This window comes from Cervus canadensis, chromosome 33 (genome assembly GCF_019320065.1).
Source record: "Cervus canadensis isolate Bull #8, Minnesota chromosome 33, ASM1932006v1, whole genome shotgun sequence".
In the NCBI taxonomy this organism is placed as follows: Eukaryota; Metazoa; Chordata; class Mammalia; order Artiodactyla; family Cervidae; genus Cervus; species Cervus canadensis.
Window position 1 is genome coordinate 26,543,535 of NC_057418.1, and position 20,823 is coordinate 26,564,357.

At 41.7% G+C, this 20,823-nt stretch overlaps 1 protein-coding gene across 7 annotated transcripts in view; it reads left to right on the forward strand.

The window, feature by feature from the left end:
* The window catches only part of TIAM2 (TIAM Rac1 associated GEF 2), a 237,449-nt gene that overhangs the window by 86,309 nt on the left and 130,317 nt on the right, over positions 1–20,823 (forward strand). For 6 of the 7 annotated variants that reach the window (XM_043457336.1, XM_043457334.1, XM_043457341.1 and 3 more), the window contains one exon: positions 5,147–5,240. The gene's annotated coding sequence lies outside the window, so the exon portion shown is untranslated. Of the gene's footprint in view, positions 1–5,146; positions 5,241–17,899; positions 18,177–20,823 lie in introns of those variants that run through there. The other variant, XM_043457338.1, reaches the window with a different exon arrangement.

A 20,823-nucleotide genomic window follows, 5' to 3' on the forward strand; every position in this document is an offset into this window, starting at 1 on the left:
AATACTGGAGTGGGTTGCCATTTCCTTCTCCAAATATAAATATAAATGGGAAATTTCTCAGCAGGAAATGCACTCTTCTTACCGAGCTGGGCAGCAGGCAGCCTATTTTCAGGGCGTGGTGAAGTAGTCATTTATCTCTCTCTTCCCCAGCACTTTCTCCTTGACCTGGTTGGCCCAGCAGTGAAAGTTTTATAAACACTGGGCACTGTGCACTTAGACCAGGGCTTGGCCACAGGCTTCTAGATTGATGAATGCTTTAGCCATTCTTTAGATGTGGGCCCCTCCCCCCTTTTTTTAAACTGATACAGCTGAAGGTTCAACTACAGTCAGCTTCTAGGGAAGGCATGGGGCCAGCTTTTTATCATAAACCTCAAGAGAGAGAAGTGTAAGCGCTATTCATTTAAATTAAAGTGATATCATGGTGGCAAGCAGGCAGCTCAGGGGCTCTAGGATGGCAGGATTTCATGCTGAAAGAGCGTGAGTGAATCTGCTGATGGACAGTTGTGTCCACACAGTCTGCCCACCTATGCTCATAGGTGATCAGCATACTCTGTGTAACTAATAATATAGAATCACTAGAGTTTTATGGCAGGTGTAGTCTACCCAGCACTGCCTCGAAACTCACAGACTTTACACACAGCACCTCTCAGACCTTTCTGGAGTTGCAGGAGATTGTAGCACCTGTCCCCTTGTTGACTCCTCTGAAAACATGACACTCACTGGCAGCTAAATCCAGTCTCCACTGTTGAGAGCTTATCCACTCATCGAAGGTGGCTGAGGTCCTCCCAGCTAGATGAGAGTGAACTGTTCATGTGGCTGCGGAATTCAGACAGAAAGGGGAAAAGGTCAGGCGGGGGACCCTGGGATCAGAGGAAGAGCGCTTTGGTGACCGCTCATTTGTCACTGAGACAAAACCAGTGTCATCTGCTCTGGGACCAGAACTGAGGTGGTGGTTTGGTGATCTGAGCTCTCGTCCAAGTTCCTTCTCATGCTCTGCGTGACAGGTCTGAGTTATCCTTTCTAGGCCTCTCTTTCTTCATCTGCAAAGTGAACAGAGTTTTAAACTGATATACTCTGAACTTAAACATCCTATAATCCTGCCTTAAGGCATTTCAATCCAAAATGATTAGTAATTATATCAGGATATTCAGAGAAACAGAACCAACAGGCTTCATTTACTGTGTGCGTGTTCAGTCGCTCAGTCGTGTCCGATTCTTTGCAACCCCATGGACTATAGCCCACCAGGCTCCTCTGTCCAAGGGAATTTTCAGGCAAGAACACTGAAGCAGGTTGCCATTTACTGCTCTGGGGGATCTTCCTGACACAGGGATCGAACCTGTGTCTCTTCAGGAGTGAAAAATCTGATCAAGAGATTCGAAATTCTATACTTCTGTTCCTCAGTCTGTCTGGATGTTACCAGATCACAGACCCTGGGCTCAGGGTTTTGAGTCTGGGAGAAGGGCTGTTTTGCTTGGAGCACTTTAGTCTCTCTGGTTGTCTTACTGTGACTGGTGCAGGCCTGTAGGGTTTGGTTTCAGTGTGTCCTTCTGTAAGTGATGAATACTGTTACTGCTGTGACAACGTTAATGGTTCTCACGCTGACACCACCAGTGGATGCTAGAATTCGCAGTGTGATTTTCGAGCCTGCTGCTGCTCTGATGAAACACCACATCTCTCTCTCTCATATATATATATATATAAATATATATATATATAAGTTCAGTTCAGTCGCTCAGTCACGTCCGACTCTTTGAAACCCCGTGGACTGTAGCATGCCAGGCCTCCCTGTCCATCACCAACTCCTGGAGCTTGCTCAAACTCATGTCCATTGAGTCGGTGATGCCATCCAACCATCTCATCCTCTGTCGTCCCCTTCTCCTCCTGCCCCCAAACCCTCCCAGCATCAGGGTCTTTTCCAATGAGGCAACTCTTCACATGAGGTGGCCAAAGTATTGGAGTTTCAGCTTCAGCATCAGTCCTTCCAATGAACACCCAGGACTGATCTCCTTTAGGATGGACTGGTTGGATATCCTTGCAGTCCAGGGGACTCTCAAGAGTCTTCTCCAACACCACAGTTCAAAAGCATCAATTCTTTGGTGCTCAGCTTTCTTTATAGTCCAACTCTCACATCCATAAATACACATACACACACACACACACACCCCTTTCTGTCAATTTTAAGGAATTGTTTCACCTGATTGGGAGAGTTGGCAACTCTGAAATCCACAGGGCAGGCCAACTGTCTGGAAGTTCAGGCAAAAATTGATGTTGCAGCAATGAGACCAAAGTTCAGCATGACAGGAGCCCGGAAACCCAGGCAGGGTTTTGATGTTGCAGTCTGGAGGCAAATTTCCTTCTTCAGGAAACCCCAGTCTTTGCTTCACCTTCAACTGATTGGCCGAGGCCCTTCCACCTTATGGAGGATAATCTGCTTTACTCAAAGTCTACTGATTTCAACGTTGCTTCCACCTAAAGAGTGACCTTTACAGCAACATCTAGACTGATATTTGAACAGACATCAGGGCACCATAGCCTCATTGAGCTGACCCATAATGTTAACTATTACAGTAGTCAAGGTGTAAACTTTTTATTTGTAATCTAAGTCATGGCAACGTACTGGAAAAGAAAGCTAGTCTGAAATTAAATCATGTTGTCTTAGTATAATGTGGCAATTCTTGCATTGAACCATTCATTGTGTGTTATCGAGCACCCATGTGTAAGGCACGGTGCTTGAGAGCAGGAAAACAAAGAAATACAAACCCTTTACTTTCAAAGCAGTCAACATCTACTCCAGAAGACAGACAAATGAAAAAAGAAATGATTGCAATGTGGTTGTCTATATTAGAGCAGTGAGGTGAAGTGGGGGGTGGTCTTGGTGAGAGAAAGGTAGATCAGGGAAGGCTCCGTGGAAGAGGAGACACTTAGACTCAATCTTGAGGGATAATTAGGAGTTCTCCAGGGAGACACTCCCAGCAGGACACAATGTATGCAAAGGTGTAGGCAATAAAAGACTATCACACTCATGAAATGGCAAAGTATTCAGAATGTTTGGAGACGTCCGTCACATAGTAGGTGCTTGTTATCTATTGTTATCATTGAAAAAAATTAAGTGTGGCAGGTGTTAGACTTTATAGTTCCCTGGGTAGGAAATAACCGTCAGTATCAGGCCATCAGTAAGGTATGATAATTCTTGGCCTTTAAAAAAATTATCAGTATAGTGTATTTAGGTGGAGTCTATTAAAACTTATTTAATTTTCCATTCTACCTAAAAATATTTTCTTGTCCATCCTGGATTAATTACAAAGAGAATTAGAAGTCTATGTCTCTTTAGGATTTATCTTATAAGGTAGGCACTCTAGACCAAGTCTATTTTTTATTTAGGTTTCTAAGATTTTTCTCTGAACCAATGATGTCACCTTGAGCAAATCAGTCTACTTCTTCAAGCTTTAAATTCTCTTTAGAGAAGGGAGTTGGGCTGGTTTTTAAAGGTCCACCATAGGCTATTCTATGATCTCTAAATGGAAATCGTTCTCTCTAATGTGCCCGGTTATATAGGTGTATTTCTGCAGCATGAATCATTGATAATCACACCTTTCTCAGTAGTTACTGGTTACAATGAAAGTATCACCACTTTGAGTATTACACTTTTTCAACCACTTTATTAAGTATTTTCTGTGTGCTATAGTCTGTGTGTGTATGTAGAATAACCCTGCAAAGTAGATATCATTTCCACTTTATGGTTGTAGAAACGAGAGGCTCAGACAACTTTAATAATGTCACTGAGGTGGTCATGGGGAAGTTAGGGGTTGAACTCTGACCCTTTGGCTCCGTAGTCTGTATTCTTTATCAAGGATTGTGAACTGTGAGCCGTGGTATACAATTATTATCATAAGATAGTGTCTTGTGTATATGGCAGGGGTGAAATAATGTTTTGTGAAAAGACAAGTCTCCACCTGAATCTAACACAATATTGTAAATCAACTATAGGTCATTAAAAAAAAAAAGTCTCATTCTCTGAAAGCCATCTGTGTAACACTTTAAATGGTGAAAGAAAAGAGAGGTACTTTTTGGTGTGTTGACCAACAGGGCCACGAGTTCTAATGTCACTGTGCCACATATCAAACATAGGAAGAAAATATTATTTCCATTGTAGGAGAGGACCCGGAAGCCGCCTGCTGAATAAGTAACAAAACTCTGATCCTTTGACTCCATGCCCTTGCATGCAGCTTCTGTCCATAGGCCATGATAATTGCTCTTGACGCCTGCTGCTTCTTGGGGTCTTGGCTGGTCCCTCTGCTGGGGGATCATTTCACTAACTTTGAAAAATTCAGGTCTCAACTTAGTTCCCATCTTGAAGGGCCATTTCTTGGTCTTCCAGTTTACATTAGACACTTGTCACTCACAAGCACATCACCCTGTTTTGTGTCTCTGCATTGCAAATGTTACCCTAGGATATTTTTACTTGTTTATTTACCTGTTTGCTTGACTACTCCCTCCAATCTGAATAAAGCTCAGTGAGAGCAGAGACTTTCACTCTCATTTACTGCTCTAGCCTCAGCATGTGGAATAGTGGCCCATCCTGTCTGTTTAACCATCCATCCAACCATCTCCTCTCATTTCTCTTCCTCCCTCCTTCCTTCCCCACTTTTCCCCTCCCTCCATATATCTATCTATAAAATGGTTTGGCTTTATAGTTATAGGATGAAGCAGTATAGCTGCTTCTCCAATTAAAATGTGGGAAGACCCTCACATTTCCTTTATAGTTAGCCACTTAATAGCTGGGGCTTCCCTGTGGCTCTGCAGTAAAGAATCAAGAATCTGCCTGAAATGCAGGAGACGTAGGTTCGATCCCTGGGTTGGGAAGATTCCCTGGAGGAGGGCATAGCAACCCACTCCAGTATTCTTGCTTGGAGAATCTCATGGACAGAGAAGCCTGGCGGGCTACAATAGGGTCACAAAGAGTTGGACACAGTTGAAGCAACGGAGCACGCACACAATTAATACTTGTTTTTTTTCTCAGATGCTCCCTTTTTGTATTAAGCCCAAGATAGGGCAGAATGCTGAGAAATTGAACTTTAGTTACAAAACTCTGATTTTTGAAAACTTGTTTCTCACCACCTATTTTTTTTTTTGTTTATCTTGCCAGGGTTCTGTGCCTGAATTACAAAGACAGCTCTTCAGCCAGCTCATTCCAGATGAATGAATGATTACGTGAAGTGTGGGCTACACTTCCTCTGAGGGTAAGTTCGAGGCCCTTGTACATCTCAAGAGCGATAAGGTCTGGTGGTTGGTGTTTATGTGCCTGTTTCCCATATCTCTCTATTAACTGCTCTTTGTGTTCAGACCTGAGCGGGGAAAGGTGGTGTAGATTCCTTTAGGGGCTGGTGGCCAAGGTTCTTGCAGGCAGTGGGCACCAAATCTGAGTGGCTTTTTACAAATGCCCCTTAATTTGTTGTGCTGGCTGATCCTGTCTCTGTGGAGAAGTGTATATCCATCTTTGCTGGGAGCTTAGGTAGAGAAGCTGAAGCCTGGGAAGTTTGAACTCCAAACCAACTAGGACCTCTTGCTGAAGAACAGATTGTGCATGCTAAGTAGCCTCAGTCGTGTCCGACTCTTTGCAATACTATAGGCTGTAGCCCGCCAGACTCCTCTGTCCATGGGATTCTCCAGGCAAGAATACTGAGTGGGTTGCCATGCCTTCCCAACCGAGGGATCACACCCATGTCTCTTACCTCTCCTGCGTTGGCAGGTGGGTTCTTTACCACCAGGGCCGCCTGGGAAGCCCTGAGAACAGACTAGAGAATATCATTTCTTGTGGCAGTTGTAAGATCAGAACAGCTCAGGGGACTTGGGCACTAGGAAACCACCGAGGAAAGGTCAGGTTTCACCTCTGGTGTTGAGGCTGTTTCCCTTCTGACTGGTGCATCTTACTAGTTGATGTGTTGGTTGCAGGGTAAGTGTTACAGTAGGAAATTTGAGCAGTTCCCAAAGCACTGTTTGGCATGATTGTGGGTAGTTCCTTGGAAAGGTGCTGCAGTGTCTGCAGTTCATGCTTGTTTTGCTAAAACACACACAGGCAAAGCTCCCCAGGCTGTAGTCTGTCTTATCTCTCCTGGGCCCCTCTGTGCCCTGTGGGTCTCAACTCAGGGTGCTGCCTCCAGAGTCTGTCCCCGAGCACCCAATATGTGGTGGCCACCCAGCCACCTGCTGTACTATCGCTCTTTTATTTACTTATATATTTATTGAAACATTTTTTACATTGAAGGGGGCTTCCCAGGTGGCTCAGTGGTAAAGAATCCGCCCGCCAAAGCAGGAGACACGGGTTCGATCTGTGGGTCAGGATGATCCTCTGAAGGAGGGTCCCCTGGAGGAGGAAATGGCAACCCACTCCTGTAGTCTTGCCTGGAAAATCCCATGGGCAGAGGAGCCTGGCAGGCTATAGTCTGTGGGGTCGCAAAGAGAGGCCTGAGCATGCATGCAAGTGTAGTTGACTTACGATGCTGTGTTTCAAGTGTACGATGGAGTGAGTCAGTTATTTGTGTATATACTTTTTAAGATTCTTTTTCAATATAGGTGATTATGAGAAATTGAATATGGTTCCATGTGCTATACCGTAGGACCTTGTTGGTTATCTGTTTATATAAAGTAGTATGTATCTGTTACTCACAAATTCCAAATTTATTCCTCCTCTCACTTTCCCTGTTGGTAACCATAAATTTGTTTTCTATTTCCGTGAGTCTGTTTTCTGTTTTGTAAATAAGTTTATTTACATCATTTTTTAAGATTCCACAAGTAAGGGATATCATATGACAATTGTCTTTCTTTGTCTGACTTCACTTAGTATAATAATCCCTAGGTCCATTCATGTTGCTGCAAATGGCATTATTTCATTCATTTTTAAGGTTGAGTAGTATTTCATTGTGTGTGTGTGTTTGTACACACACACACTGCCTGTGCTTTATCCATTCATCTATCAATACTTAGGTTGTTTCCATGTCTATTGTAAATAAACAGCACTGCTATGAACACTGGAGTGCGTGTATCTTTTTGAATTAGAGTTTTCACCTTTCCAGATATATGCCCCATAAGTGGGATTGCTGGATTATATGGTAGCTTTGTTTTTAGTTTTTGAAGGGATCTTCATACTGTTCTCCATAGTGGCTGCACCGACTTACATTCCACCCACAGACGTCACTTTGCTTTAATTCTCTGCAAAGTGCTTGCCCTTACCTGACAGTTTTCTGCTGCTTGTACTAATTTGTTGGCACGTTGCCCAGCCCGCGGTTACTGGAGCAGAAGTTCCGAGAGACTGGTGCGCGTGTCTGTTGTTCCTCCCGTGACCCCTCTGCCAGGACGGTGTCCGGGGCTCCACAGACACTGTTTGACCAGACACATAATGAGTTAAATGAAGCTCACTGTAAGCTGTCAGTGTCATGTGGTGAGGAATCTGTGCTCTGGAGGAGATTTTGAAGATTCAGTTTGCTTCTTACTGTTTTAAAAAATGTGAAATGTTCCTTCGCAGAATTGTCATGTTTTACACTAGGTTCCCTGTAAGCAGGAAGTTTTCTAACACTTCTGGGTTTATTTACAAATATAGTACACATTGAAGGTACACATTTTAATGGTAGCTGGTAACCTTTGTATTGACTGGCCTTTGTGTCATCTACATTAGAATATTCAGAAGGAATATCCACTTAGCCTCGGAGAGGTGTTTCACTTATGTTTCCACGAAGTTCAAAAGCTGGGACTCAGAGACACCTGTTTGAAAAGCCTAAAGTTTAGATTTTTGGGGAGTCACACTGCCTGAGTTTTTGAATCCTGCCTTTGACCTTTTCTGGGTCAGTTTCCTCTGTAAGACGGTAATAAGAAAAACATTTTTCTCGTGGAGTGATGGTGATTAAGTATATTCATACACATATGAATTTCTATTTTATTTAGTTTATGCTTGGACTTTTATATTTGAAGTACATTAACTAGGTTTTAAAAATAATGTATTTGGATACCGTTTGTCAAATGGTGACACAACTTTGAGAATTTGTTCTTGCCTTATGTGGATGAGATCAGCGATTCATTCCTGAGATCTCCAGGAAGAAGAGACTTGCTTACAATGATCGTTTCAGTAAGTTATAATAGTGAGAAAACATGGTAGATAAGCCATTTCCCATAAGTATAGCAATGCTGTTGTTCCTTTGGTATCAGACAGACTTAGTGTGAGGTTTTTTGGTTGCACCAGTTTTCTGACCTTCAGCAAATCCATTGACCCAGTTTCTTTATCTGCCAAGTAGTGAGGATAACACAAATCAAAGAAGATTTGCTATGAGAATCAAATATAAAATATTAAAAATATGGGTAATGCTCCTGAAGCAAGGCTGCCTAATCCCTGGTTTCCTTCATCCTTGCCTTCCAGACCTGAGATTTTAGAAGTCTGTTGACACTCAGAGGAGAGTAAGCATGGTTTGGAATGTCTGGGAATAGTGTCCTGTTGCTTATAATAGAGAAGAATATTTAGTGTCAAAGTAGGAAGCTTAGTAGGAACCATGCTACCCATCCTTGACATGTAAAGGGAGCAGGGAAATGGGTGCTCTTGATCAGCTTCTCAGGAAGCTCTAGGACCAGTGAAGAGCAGCAGCCGGAGGAAGCCACTGTGGGTTTCATAGGAAGGACTTTCTTCGGAGCTGTGGGAAATGGGAGGGGTGAGTGGTAATGAACTTCCGGGCAGATGTGGCGTTTGGAGGCTGGTTGGCTGCAAATCTAGAGCTCCATAGATCTGCAGGAATCGATAGAATTCCTCCACTCACCAGGAAGGTGGGTGCCATGGCCTGCATGGTCTTTTATGATGCTCCTTATTTTTTTTTTTTTTAAGAAAATTTTATGATACAGATTTTAATTTTAAAAAGTATTTGTATTTATTTATTTTTGGCTGTGCTGTGGGTCTTTGTTGCTGCGAGGACTTTTCTCTAGTTGCGATGCACGGGCTTCTGATTGCAGCAGCTTCTCTTGTTGCTGTGAATGGGCTTCAGTAATTGTAGCACGTGGGCTCTGTAGTTGCGGCTCCTGGGCTCTAGAGCACAGTCTCAATAGTCGTGGTGCCTGGGATCAGTTGCCCTGTGGCTTGTGGGATCTTCCTGGATCAAGGATTGAACCCGTGTCACCTGCATTGGCAGGAGGATTCTTAACCACTGAACCACCAGGGAAGCCCACGATGTCCCTTCTGCATACTTGCCCCCCCGCCAATCTCCAGAATCAGACCTGTGCCTCTGGTGTCCCAGGCAAGTTGGTCATGCAGATGGATGCCCCTCGAGACCTAGGATTTAGCCTTCCCAGGTCAGGGAGTCGGGACTGTTGCTTATTTGAAATTGTCCTCTTTGGGGTTTATCATTTACATCCAAGGTTGCAAAGTGGGAGGCTTCTGGCTGGTTCTGGGCTGTGGCTAAGCTCTGGTGGGCCTGCAAAATATGTCCCTGACAAGTATTTTCAGGTTATGTAAATTAGTTGCCTACCTGTAAAAAGTGGAAAAATTTACATGAAAGCAACATTTTCAGTGTTTCTTGAAAAGGAGTTTCAGCTGGCACATCCCCAGGGTTCTGCATTCCCGGGTGGCAGTGATGAGCTGGCCCGGGGCAGCCGCTGGCTCTTTGGGATGGGTTGTCATGGGCCAGATGGCCGTAGTCCCCATCGCTGTGCAGTCTCGTGACACTGTCACCTGCCACTTCTCATTGACTTAAGTAGTTTTGTTTCTAGTAGAATTGGGAGAAAAGTGAAAAAGGTGTGATCTACTTCTGTATCCGTAATGGAAAAATAGAAGATGCTTCTATAGAGTTCCTTTTTTTTTGGCCATGCCTTGTGACACGTGGGATGTTAGTTCCCCAACCAGAGATGGAACCCGTGCCCTCTGAATTGGAAGTGAAGTCTTAACCATTGGATGGCCAGGAAAGTTCCTAGAGCTTCTTCTTTTAAGAAAAATTTTCCTTATTATTTTATTTATTTATTATCATTTTTATTATTTATTTTTATTTTTAATATTTTATATTTTATAAATATATTTATATTATATATTCATATATATTTATATTATATTTATAATATATAAAATATATATATATTTATATTATTTTGTATTTATTTTTATTATTTTATTATTATTTATTATTTTATTTGTTTTATTTCTTAAATTTTCTTATTTTAAGAAAAATAGAACAGAGCATTTGTGTGTGTGTGCTGAAGGATACCTGTACGCATTTCATTTGTAGACAAATGGTTTCTGTTTCTTAAGAAGGTAGCACCCAGTCCTGCCTCATTCATACGTTTCAAGACTGATCCCTCCTCTGGACAGTAAACATTTCCTTCTGCGTTCAGACACCATTCTTTTGCTTTATTTTAGGTCCTTTCTTTCGGCAGCAAATTCTCCCTCGACGTCCTTAAGCTCGGTTCTTGGGTCTGGCTCAGTGGACTGGGAACCAGCTATACACGCGTGGGGACTCTGGAAGAAGGTTCCATCCTGCCTTTGCCACTCAGCCCCAACGTTTCCCAGGCTTTGTGGCGCCAGGGAGGGCCTGTGGCCTCTTTTACTCTGAGTGGGGTGATGCAGACTGAAGCCTTTAGGACTCTCTTCCACGTGCATTTGATTTTTAGTGAAAAACATAATCTGCTGTTGTCTGTCTGTTCTGTTTTACAAGGTGGCTCTGGCTTCATTGTGAAGATGGTCTAAAAGGGAGGGAGAGAGCCAGGAAGAACCGTGAACGCCGCTGCTGTTTGTAGGGCGATTCGGTAGAAAGGGCGTGTAAAATGTGTGTGCGGATAATGATGGAAAGGCTGAACTTAATTAGTGGAGGTTTTAGGATGACTCATCTGAAGTCTGGGGAAGGAGTTCTCATCTATCAATTGGTGACTTACCAGTGGAATGTGCTCCCTAATAGAGCTGGGAACTTCCCATCCCTCCATGTATTTAGGGAGAAGGGAGGAGTCCATCTATCAGGATACCGGAGATGGTTCTCACATTGGAAGCGGGACCAGGCTTGATAGATGGATGACCCGCAGGGTCTCTTCAAAAACTCAGATTCAATTATTCTGAGTTAAACTGATTAGAAACCTTTCAGCTAAAACAGTTTCACTTCAGTCCACAAAAAGAAAATATTGTGAGAGGCAGAACTGAACACTTCTTAATTACATTGAGTTCTGGGCAGATTACTTGTATTTTCTTTCTTTTTTTTTAACTTGTATTTTCTTAACTTCCAATATAACCCTTCAAAAATGTTGTAAACAGATGTGTCTGGTGGTTAGTATTTATAAGACAGGATTTTACAAGCATAGTTCCTATTAAATGATTTTTTCTACTAAAATTTTTTATTTTAATAATACCTTATCTGAAACTCATTTTGTAGTTTTATTTCCATTGGTAGCATGATTTTAATACACATTTTGTCATTTATATAAAATATTACCTATTACTTGGTAATAAAATTTTCTATTTAGTTTCAAAATTTAGGATTTGGGGGAATTCCCTGGCAGCCCAATGGTTAGGACTCCGTGCTGTCGCTACCGAGGGTCTGGGTTCAGTTCCTGGTCAGAGAACTAAGGTCTGGCAAGCTGAGCACTGCAACCAAAAAGAAAAATAAAAAAGATTTAACTCCCAAATTTAGAATTTTATACATTGTCAATAATTGTTAAACATCAAAGTGTTTTTAATTTGGATATTAGGACTTAGAGAAAAAAGTTCCTTTAAAGGAAAGCTTTAAAAAAAAAAATAAAATAAAGGAAAGCTTTTTTAAGAATTTGCTCTAAATCTTAATTTTTATGTCACTTAATATTTGCTCATTCTTAAAGTAATTAACTGCTCATTTGGATAAATTGTTAGGGCTTAATTGTATGAAATGTAAGGTACCACTTGGATTTCATAAATATTTACACTGTAAAATGTTTCATTTTCATGATAACTATCTCCATTAATTTTATTTATTTATTTTTTGCACATTTGATGCCTTCAAAACACTTAGAAACAGACTGTATTATAAAATTTAGATGTGCTGTGGTTTTAAAGCAACTACATACCATGTTAGTATTGCATCTTGATTATCTTAACATTGTAGATTTTGTAGGCACCTCCAGTTTGCTTTTGAAAAACTTGAAAGTTAATTTTGCTGTCTATTTTGTTCTCACTTTGTAAATACTAAGTTTTTCATTGATTTACAGGAGCAATGTTTTCTTCTTAATCCACATTTGTGAAGAGGTGGTTTTAAAGCAACACTTTACCACGCTAGCGTTGCATTTTGAATTGTCTTAGGGTTGACTGTTGACTTGAAAGGTGCGTGACCGTGGGCTGTTCACGCATCTCTGTGAGGCTAAAGCAGCCTGGAATGTGCAATGCTACAGGAGGACAGCTGGACAATTTCAAGCAGGAACTCTCTGGAAGATGTGCTTGATGGGCATTGATAATGTGTGAATGGCTTATTTTAAATGGGTTTTAGAGTCTTCTGACACAAATATGTAGACTGCACCGGAAGCTCCTTTTTAAAAAAAGTTTTTATTTTATCTGTTTGTTTATTTATTGGCCGTACTGTGCAGCTTGCAGGATCTTAGTTCCCTGACCTGGGATTGAATCCTGGGCCCTCAGCAGTGAAAGCGTGGAGTCCTAACCACTGGACTGCTGGGGAATTTCCCAGTGCTCTTTTCTTTGCCTGTTCATCACCACTGCCATCATCACCATCATCTCCCATTCACTCACTCATTCATTCACTGACTCAAGGGATATTTACTGATTTATTGGGTATTCACCATGTGCCAGGTACTTTTTAAAGCACTAGACGTAGCAGTAGACACATAACAAGATCTCTGCTTTGCATTCTTGGGCAGGCCTTGTGTTACACAATCTGCATGTATTATTTTACTTAATCCTGACAACAGCCCTGTGAGGTCAGGTCGGTTCAGTTCAGTTGCTCAGTCATGTCCGACTCTCTGCGTCCCTATGAATTGCAGCACGCCAGGCCTCCCTGTCTATCACCAACTCCTGGAGTTTACCCAAACTCATGTCCATCGAGTCGGTGATGCCATCCAGCCATCTCATCCTCTGTCGTCCCCTTCTCTTCCTGCCCCCAATCCCTCCCAGCATCAGGGTCTTTTCCAATGAGTCAACTCTTCACATGAGGTGGCCAAAGTATTGGAATTTCAGCCTCAGCATCAGTCCTTCCAAGGAACACCCAGGACCGAACTCCTTTAGGAAGGACTGTGAGGTAGGTAGTATTATCTCCCTTTCACAGACTGAGAAGCTGAAAAGTGATTGATCTAATGTCACACCACAGGGTCTGAGGTCAAGAAAGAGGGACCCTAATGTCTGGGGCCTGCGCTGTTTGCTGGCCCCTGGGAACAATGCCTGGGTGGCAGAGGAATTCCACGTGTCAGTCGTGTGGGTTTCCAGGGTCACACGTGGGAGGTGAAACTTTCAAACTGTGGGAGTTTGGATATGAAGGCCAGCCCCATACACGTTCACTCATCTCTGGGCTAATTCAGTTGCATTTGGTTTTAGAAACAGACTTGTTAGGATTTTTGCCTTTTGGTGAGATGGGGAGGAAGACCACCTCAGGTGATATTTATTTGGATTTTAGGGTTTTCACATGAATATTTTGCATGTTTCCTTTTCTTCTGGCATGGGCTTCATCTAGGACATTTTTGCAAAGGCATTGCTCAATTCCATATCTTTTCAGTCCATGTTATTTGAAATATTGCATTTCTATTATGACGAAGCAGCGGACTAAAAGCTCTTATAGCCCCTTAGAGTATTGTGGAGGTTTTCCTCATTTGTGTTATTTCCTCAAAGGTGGATGTTTATATTTGTGAGAGATTATTCTATCTTTTGAGATCCTGTTTGGATAAAAGTAATTTATGTTTTTAGTCTTTATTATTACTATTATATGTGTGTGTGTGTATACACATGTGTGCATAATTGTGTCTGACTCTTTGTGACCCTATGGACTGTAGCCCACCAGGCTCCTCTGTCCATTGAACTTTCCAGTCAAGAATACTGGAGTGGGTTGCCATAAGCCTGCATCTCTTAAGTCTCCTGCATTGGCAGGCAGATTCTTTATCAACTGCACCTCCTGGGAAGGCAGTATGTGTGTATGTGTATGTTTTTTTTTTTTTTTAACCAGATGAAGCCCTTAGACTTGACTGTAGATTATTAATAAAAAATGATGCTTGATGGGATATTCTTTCTGTATCATTGTGTGTCTGATGTCAGAAGTGAAGAATACGGTAGAAATTGAGTTTCTTGATTTTTAAATGGAGAGGTTATTTCTGAGAGTTCATATTCCTTTTTTTTGTTCCTGACTTTCTTTTATTGTTGTTATTATTATTTTAACTTATTGGGGGTATAGATACAATGTTGTGTTAATTTCTGTCACAGAACAAAGTGAATCAGTCATATGTTTTCATGTATCCCCTCTCTCCTGGATTGCCCCAACATACTCCTTTTAAAATTGTATTCTTAATGTCAGTTTTTCTGTAACTACTTATAGATTAACTACTTATATCTTTTTATATTTTTATTCTAGATAGACATTATTATCCACCCCATTTTATGGTGAGGGTAATGGGATTTCAGTTCAGTTCAGTCACTCAGTAGTGTTCAAATCTTTGCGACCCCATGGACTGCAGCATGCCAGGCTTCCCTGTCCATCACCAACTTCCGGAGCTTGCTTAGGCTTATGCCCATCGAGTTGGTGATGCCATCCAATCATCTCATCCTCTGTTGTCCCCTTCTCCTCCTGCCTTCAATCTTTCCTAGCATCAGGGTCTTTAGAAGGCTTCTAAGTCACTAGGAGATGAGTTTTTAACTCATGTCCCTTGTGAAATCTGAGATATTTCCACTACATTTTATGTTTATTAAACATTTCTTATTAGCTGAAAATTTGTTCCCTTTTACCAACCTCTTCTATTTCTCCCTCCTCCATCCTGGCAACCATTTTTCTACTTTGTGAGTGTGTTTGTGTCACTTCCTTCTAACCGTTTATTAAGAATATCTGTGAAAATACAGAAAAGTTCAAAGAATTGTATAGTGAATAGTAGACCTAGACAGCATATTAAAAAGCAGAGACATGAGACGTTACTTTGCTGACAAATGTCCGTCTAGTCAAACCTATGGTTTTTCCAGTAGTCATCTATGGATGTGAGAGTTGTACCATAAAAAAAGCTGAGCACTGAAAAATTGATGCTTTTGAACTGTAGTGTTGGAGAAGACTCTTGAGAGTCCTGTGGACTACAAGGAGATCCAACCAGTCCATCCTAAAGGAAATGGTCCTGAATATTCATTGGAAGGACTGATGCTGAAGCTGAAGCTCCAATACTTTGGCCACCTGATGTGAAGACTGACTCACTGGAAAAGACCCTGATGCTGGGAAGGATTAAAGGCAGGAAGAGAAAGGGATGACAGAGGATGAGATGGTTGGATGGTATCACCAATTCAATGGACATGAGTTTCAGCAAGCTCTGGGAGTTGGTGATGGACAGGGAAGCCTGGTGTGCTGCAGTTCATGGGATTGCAAAGAGTTGGACATGACTGAGAGACTGAACTTAATAGACCCATAACTTGAATTCTACTCTGTAATTGTTAACATTTTGCTATATTTGCTTTTACATGTGTCATTTTGCAGTATGTGTTTGAGGACAGACTATTTCTTTAGTAATTTACATAGTGCTCAGATCTTTGCCAAGGAATTCAGTTTTAGATGACTATTAATGCATGTATCCTGTTATATTATTATGTCAGAATGAAGCATTAGAAAGATAAAGTCTAGGTTTCATGGTGTGGAAATATGCTGGGTTTTGTAATTTTAGGATGAAGTACTAAGCTGAGAGTATTTTGCTGTAGTTGGACAAAGTCTAAAGACCTTGAAAAATCTAACATAGTTTGAAACCCCAAGTGACTCTAAATTCATAGAACTAAAGTTACTTGGGTGACCTCAGTGATAAAGAATGGAATCAGACAATGCAAACCCATTGGAAGTGTCTGAGGAATGTTGAAGATAAGTCAGTCTTTGGACAGTTCTGACTTAGAGTGATCTATGTGTATACAACATATCAAAAGGTCAGAATTGTCTTAATAACAGGGGTACAAAAATATTTCCTTGCAATTAATTGTTCTTCTGATACGTTTTCCACCCTCAGAAACATATTCGTTCTGATATAATTCCCTTTCTCTCCTTTGTATCAAGGAGTAGTTGTTCTGACTCAGGGTTGTTTGAAAGAAACATGCTTGTTTTCTGTTGGCTGATACTTTATTTTTTGGGTAACAGAAATGATGGTGCTAGAGCTAAAGGAACAGGAGCTCAGTGACTTAAATTGCACCCTTTCTTCTTTTGTATTTACTTAGACTTTTTTTTTAAAATACAGACACAGGTCAAATGAACATTTTGGGAATTCCCATGTTTTCTGTTGTGTGACGTGGCTTCCGTGGCAACCTTCTGACTTCGTCCCAGGGCTTGTGGTTACTTGGGTGGCAGGTCTTGGCTCTGCAGTGGTGTGGCCTGAAGCAAGTCACCTGAAGCCTCTGGGGATGGGAATTTTTTATTCTTCTTTCTCCACCAGCACTAAAAATTCCTTGGTTCTGTGTTTACTAATGTCAATTTTTGTGGAGGTTAGATGGCTTTTTATAACTATTGGGCTAATGACGTTTTGTGATGGCTCTTATGTGTCAACTAAGATTAGAAAGTATATCTTCAAACATGCATTAACTACATGGAAACTGTATGGAAACAAAATTCAGTTTGCATGTGTGTGAGTGTGTACCTGAGTGTGTTGATGTATGTATGTGTACATAAATACTCATTTTCTTATGCAAGATAAGAAATTAAAAGCTTATGTGTCTAAAGTAGAATCTTGTCTTTAGTATTACTTAAGAATCTTGTCTGTTGCATGTATGGATCCATTCATTTTTTTTTAAACAGGTCTTTAAAAATTTGTTTTTTGCTTTTTAAGAAGTATTAATTTGGCTGTACTGGGTCTTATTTGTGGCACACAGGATATTTGATCTTTGGTTGTGACATGTAGAATCTTATATGCGACTTGCAGGATCTGGTTGCCCAATCGAGGATCGAACCTGGGCCCCTTGCTTTGGGATGGTATAGTCTTAGCCGCTGGGTCACCGGTGAAGTCCATTCACATTTTTTATGAGAAGTGCTTTCTGAAAAAAACTGTTGTCATGTGTTTGTCCAGAATAACTTGGAAACCTCTGCTTAAACTGTTTTCTTCTATGGACTATAATTTCAAAAATTGAAACTTAAAATGGAAAATCTTACTGCAGAGATGGAATCCTGTTCTCTCATTCAGCATCCCCTCCCCAATACCTCACCTTATCTTTTGGGAATACTTGAAATGGGGGGTCTTTTTTCAAAAGCTACTGCAAGACTTCAAAACCTGTGAACCTCTGGTTTATCACTTTTTTTTTTTTTAAGGGCAATTAAATGCATCTTTTGGAGAAAATAGCCACCTTTTGGAATAACAGGGACTTCCAGTGTAAGGCTCTGTAGTTTTCAGCTCACTGGAAAAGGAAATAACTCCAGCAAGGCACAAAGAGTGCACACCCTCTATTTTGCAAATCACAAAATGATTTGGAAGGGCTGCTCTTGAGGCAGGGTTTTTATGGCCGACATTCCAGCTGTGGTTTTGGAGACAGAATGTTTACTACCGCTCAAACACCAGGATGGTAGGTGTGTATTCTTCCTGCCAAGGGGCTTAAAAAAGCAGCTGAGGCACCCTTCGAGTGAGTAAACCTTTATTCAGCAAACTGGGGAGCTGCGTTCCTATGGAACTTTGGTGGTAATTCTGGAATGCAGGGCCCACAGCAGCGCAGTCATGGGCGAGCCCGGCGGCTCCAGGCCTGATGGCAGGCTGTCCTGGCTAATCGCTGCCGGCAGTCCATGGAAAACCACTTTCTGGGTAAGCCTGCATCATACTCTTCCACCAATGGAAAAAATTGAACATGATGAGGGTGTGTAGCTAGCAGACAAAAATATATCCAGCATTGCACAGGATCTGTTTTTAGCTCTTAACAGCCAAGCATTTGAAGTGTTAGAACGTTGTTTCCTGTCCTACCGTGGGCAGAAAGAAGAGGGAGTCCGCGGATGTATAGAGAGACCCTAATTAAAAGAGCCTGAGAAGCACTGGTTACATCCAGAGTTCTGGCAAAGGTAAGGCGATAAACGTTCATTTCCCCGCTTTTGCAGTTGAGGCTTCATTTTGTGTGTGAGATCGGCGTTTCTCGAAATATTCCTTTTTATTTCACTGGGTGCTGACTTGTGTTTCACATGGTTTTGTACTTGGGCAGCCCACGTTTGGTGAGCACAAGGGAATGGGCCCTTTCAGGCTGGAGTGGGGGGATGCTTTCATAGACCTATTGGTGATTGATGGCAATTTCCCCATCCTGTTTTACTAATGAACTCTCCCAAAGTGCATGGGTATATGCTGTGGGGATTTCTTTTTTCTGATACGTCAAGGAAGTTCCATTTCTCAGTCTGGTCATGTTAAAGCATTAATGGCCATGACCTTATCTTTACCAGTTACTTCTTTCAGGGCCTGGAAAGAAATGAAAGTGTGATCAGAGATTATATTTTACAGTTTCCTGGTTATTACATAACTTTATCAGGGTTTACTTTGGAGCTGAGTAAGCTCTTTCATTGAAGAATTTCTTTTTGAACTTGTAATTGGACGTTCACTCTTTATTCATGTTTATCCTTAAGTTTCCTCAAACTTTCTGAAAAAGAAATAGAATCCCTTGTAATCTGTGTGTGTGTGTGTTGGGAGGGGAACCTAATTGTAAGTAGAAGACTGATTCATGTCATCATCCCTCCGAGGTGGCTCATTCATTGGGCATTTGTCTGAGCCCTGAATTTATCAGCAGGGCTAGAGGGATGGATTCGGCAGAGTCCTTCTCTCAGCTTTACGTTAATTTGGCCAAGCGTGTAATTCTCAGAAAATTGGTAGGTGGAGAGACAGAAATAGGAAGCTTTATTGAAGTCACTGTAAACTTGGAAGGTTATTTATAGAATTTCTGAAAAGTCAGTGTGCTACAGAACAGCTACTGGAGTTTTCCCTAACACGTTTGCAGCCTTTCACTGTGGCCCTCCATCTATCACCCTCGGGAATTCTGAAGTTTTATACTTTCAGTAGAGTGAGACTCTGAGTTATTTCAGGGCGGGCAATGTGTGGGCCTCTTCAGTGGGTGCCTTCCTTTATAGAGAAGTGTTCTGGGGCTGGAGGAATGTGAGTGTTGCCCAGGTAGGTTAGAATTAATAGGGATGTTGGTAGAGACGTAGTAATAAAGGTTTTATTTATTACGCTCCCTTTGCGTGTAGAAAGTGAAGCTTTGACCGGGCTGGCAACCATTCAGAGCAGGGAAGGGGGAAGCCCCAGCTACCTTCTTGTGCAGTCACGTTAACACTTGTCAGCCCCTTGATTTTCACCAGAGCTTGCAGACAGAAGCTGAAGTCTGTTGCAGAGCCTTCTGACTCTAATCCAGACCGACCTGGTGTTCGGAAGGCAAGCAGATAACACCTTCCTTTCGGAACTTTTAGTGCAGAGGGAGTGACTCGCAAAGCCTTCTTACCCCAGGCCTGGTCTGGAAGGCTTGGAAGTGCAAGATAAGGGCTGGGCTCCTTGCCAAGAGATTATCCTTCCGAAGTGGTCCTTCACTTAACCACTAAGTAGAATGGATGATGCTGTCTTGGTGGTCCAAGATTGTGTTTGAGAAGAGCCATGCTGCCCTTTCCCAGAAATCTGAAGTTGGTGCAGGGTCCCTACAGCCTCTCCCTTCAACAGCTATTGAATGGATGTGGGAACAACACAGAGAGGAACTCACGCTCCTTCAATACCTGGTGGGGCACTTTTCCATGTCTGTGTGCCTCCAGCTTTAGCCCACTTTGTAAGATTAATTTACGTAGGGAAAACAAATGAATCTGAGCTGAGATTCCTTAACTCAACTGTGAGATTAAAGAAAAAGCATTTTCTTTTGACGGAACATTCAGAACAAGATCTTTTTGAACACATTAAATTGGAAAAAAATTTCTATTAATCCCTTGAAAATTTATTTATTGGTTGCTCTGGGTCCTTGTTGCTGGGTGTGGGTATTCTCTAGTTGCGGCGAGCGGGGACTACTCTTCACCATGGTGCGTGGGCTTCTCATTTTGGTGACCCCTCTTGTTGCCGAGCACAAGCTCGGTAGCTGTGGTATACGGTCTTAGTTGCTCGAGACATGTGGAATCTTCCTGGACCAGGGATCAAATCCGTGTCCCCTCCATTGGCAAGTGGATTCTTATTCACTGTACTACCTGAAATGTCCTGGTTGTATTTTTTCATTTTTAGTGATAATTTGTGTTTGCCCTTTGCAACTGTGTACCTTAAATAAAGGCCAAGGTAAAAATGGCTTTACTAGAAAGACTTAAAAAAAAAAAAAAGGATAAAGGTATGGAATCAAAGGAACAGCAATAATATAAGAGACAGGGAAAATAAATAATAAAGTAGATAAACCTGAATTTTTGACTATTGATACACCTGGATTTTGACTCTTGAAAGGTACTAAACATTGTATTTATAGAGTTTGGGTTTAGTGATGGCATGTTGAGTGTCTTTTGATTATTCAGTTCCATGTTAGATGGACTCCCAAATGCTAGGAGGTGTTAATGTCAGTGTCTCAAGGACTATATCTCAGACTCTATTGTTAGCTATTTATAGTCTCTGGTACTGTGGGACTGAAAAGGACCTTAGGCAGTTTTTCAAATGGGAAAGCTGAAAACCTACAGAACTGAAATGGCTTGTCCAGAGTTACTGAGACGGTTAGTT